This window comes from Cavia porcellus, unplaced genomic scaffold, assembly GCF_034190915.1.
Source record: "Cavia porcellus strain 051 isolate PalLab524CR breed Dunkin Hartley unplaced genomic scaffold, mCavPor4.1 scaffold_13, whole genome shotgun sequence".
NCBI classification, from domain to species: domain Eukaryota; kingdom Metazoa; phylum Chordata; class Mammalia; order Rodentia; family Caviidae; genus Cavia; species Cavia porcellus.
The window spans coordinates 16,384,880-16,388,083 of NW_026947496.1; positions in this window are offsets into that span (position 1 = coordinate 16,384,880).

Consider the following 3,204-nt stretch of genomic DNA (forward strand, 5'->3'; position numbering starts at 1 on the left):
TGGGGAGGGGGGTTACTCAGCTTCTCATGATGTAAGCCAGTCCAACAAATCTCTTCACATATATTCATTCTATTGGTTCTGTTCCTCTGGGGAACCTTAGCTACCACGAGTATCATTGACAGAAGCAGAGAGAAGTAAAATAGGGTTGGTGTTATGAGGACACCAGAAATTAATTCTTGAAGGGTACTAGTGTTCCTAAGCATCCATTTAGTGGTTCCTGCCCATAGACACTTTCCTGAAAAGGTATACTTTGTCATGTGTCAGGCAATTGTGCTGAGGTAGAAGAAAGCAAAATACAAAGGGTTTACCCCCACCTTCCCTCTTCTCAGAGGTAGTAATCATTGACAGATTATTACTGCTGTGAATTTTTAAAAATACAATGCTCTGGTTTATTTTATTTTATTTATTTGTCTTTTTGGGACAAGGTTTCACTATGCAGTGCAGGCTGGCCTTGAACTTACTTTGTACACCAGGCTGACCTAGAATTTACAATGATCCTCCTGTTTCAGCCTCCTGAGTGCTAGCTGCTGTGTATTTATAACCTCTTAGAGCAAGATTCTCAGCAGCTACCTGGGAAAGCTCTCTAGCAGAGTGAGATCACCTGGGAAGCTCTGGTCCTGTGTAGAAATATAGTGGGTCGTCATGATTGACTTAACACAGCTAGAGAATCCTGTAGGCTCGGCTCTCGGCTCAGTGCTGGGGGCAGGCAAGGCTTCCACATCATCGCTCAGCAGCCTGACTGATAACATGAACTAGTGTGACAGACTGTGAGGTTTGAAGAGAAAGTTCTCTTCTCAGTGTCCAAGGCTGATAGTAAAGATCAAAGCGTGGGCAGGGTTGGTTTCTTCTGTGTTCTCTCTCTTTGGCTGTCTCTTCTCTATCTTTACACGATCTTATTTCCATAGATGTCTGTGACCAGATTTCCTTTTCTTAGAAGGACATTTGCTCTACTTCATTAGGGCCCACCCTTACAACCTGATTTTACCTATTTACTTCCTTGAAGACCTTATCTCCACATGCACTCACATTCTGAGGCACTTGGGGATAAAACTTCAGCATACAGTTTTAAAGAGCCATCAATTAGCTTTCACAGGCTGTTCCTTGACTGGAGAGTGTGTCAGGGAAAATTCTATGGGATTCCCTGTGTAGCCATTTTTCGTTTTCCACCTCTTGGGCCTGAGGAAACCCATGGATGGACATGAGGAATCAAGACGTCTGAGCTGGCTGCACGGACCCCTGAAGAAGAAGAAAATCCACTGTAGCTCCAGAGGCACTGTTCCTCTGCCTTGCATTTTCTGCCCCTTGTCTCTTGAGATTTTTGGACAGAGTAAGAATTCACGTGAGTATTTGTCTTATGCAAGTGAAACGATCAGCGTGGTATGGATTTGTCTGAAAGGGAAGAACCACTGGCTTCAAGTAATTCAGACACTGTCTTCTCTGCAGGCCAGGGGCCCAGGGGAGTCCTTTTTCCTTTGCCCACTTAGGGCCTGACCAGTCCCCTCCATGTCCTTCTCCCACTGCAAATATAACACTTGCCTGTTTTGTCCTCTTCAGCCAAGACTCTCTGTTTTTTAACATAACAAGAAGAATATCAAAATCGAGAAAACCAACTTTTTTAGTGGCTTCCAGTTCTCTATTTTTCTCTGAGAACTCTTCTGGATTCCATGTTGAGTTCAGAATCTTCCTTTGGCAACAAATCTCTTCCTTGTGTTAAAGTTACCAGACCCGAAACTCTGGGACTTCTCAGGTCTCTGCTCCTGGACTTTTCCTAAACCAAACTCTCCTCTGATCATGTTTCTTGGGCTTGAGTAGTTCACTGTAAAGTTTTCTCAGAATTCACAGGTCTTCGTAACATTCCTAAATCTATTCATTGGTCCTATAACTGGGTTTTTAGCCTGCCTGTGATGGGATCCAAATTCATGATTCTATGACCCACACAAACACTCATACCAAGACATTTTATCTAAAGTCCACTTTTATGTAATTTCTCCAGCCCTAAACACAGCACATCTGGTCCTAAGTGCACCTCTGGTTATAGAAGGGTGGGCACATGTGCAATGGAAGAGTGTGTATACATGGAAAATATTTTCCTTTGGAAGAGTAAGACCCGAGACTCACTCTATCTTTTTAATTTGTTTTCAGATTCCCATATTCATGCCTGAATTGCTGACAGAAACAGATCATTTCCAGGAGAGCTGGCAATAGTGCTTACCAGTGTTGAAAAATCAGACAATAGATTGTCAACTTTAAAGCCAAGTGATAAAAAGTTGAAAGACTCCATGGTAGTTTGACGAATCCCTTTGGGCCTTTGTGGTCAAACCAAGAGATGCTGCCTAAACTCAAGTTTAGTGTTAATGCTATTTTTGCACAACTATTTTATAGCTTGATTGCTTAAGAGAAGAAAAACTCATTTGCTGGTAGGGTTGAGAATGCCTTAATGGGAGTGTAGTTGGAGGCTTCAAGTGAGGCTGAGGTTTCGCTTGCTTCTATTTGCAATGAGTTCAATGCTTTGCTTTGTGAATTGGCTTCCTCGGCAGTAGACTCTGAGACAGAGACTTGTCAGGACCATCTGGCTGCGGAACGTTCTCAAATCCACAGCTGAGAGGGAGCATGGGAGAATCTGGAATCCAGTGCAGTCCCCACAAGGGCTTCCTGACAGCATGGTGCTGCCGAGGAAACTGAGTTGGGGAGTGGGTCCTGTGTCCTACCCTGGCCAGCTGTTGGATGTGTGCTGTCACAGGAGGCAGAGTGGTCTCCAGTGAGCTGCTCTCATAAGCAAAAATAATTCTCACCCGCATTAAATTCTTCACTATTGAGGAGGGGAATCTGGGTAGCAACATAGTATGCATGACTTCTCTGTGTCCAGTGGAGGATTATTGTGACTGCTCATCAGATTAAGAAAGGCCTATCAGATTAGCAGAGCACAGTCCTGAGTGTGTCTGGGTGGGCAGTGGAGGCTGGCCTTGGCTACTATATCTGGTCCCTCACCCCTTTTCCCTGGCACTGTTCCCCAGATTTGCTCCCTGGCCACCATGAACTGAACGGCTTTGTCCCTCCATATTCTTCCCCCGAGATGCTTCTACCTTGGAGTCAGCTGATTGTAGACTGAATGTAGGAGCAAATGAAATCTCTCCTCCTCTAATTTGTGGATGCTGGGTGTTGTGCTGAGCAATGGAAATACTGACTAATACAATTATTGAGGCA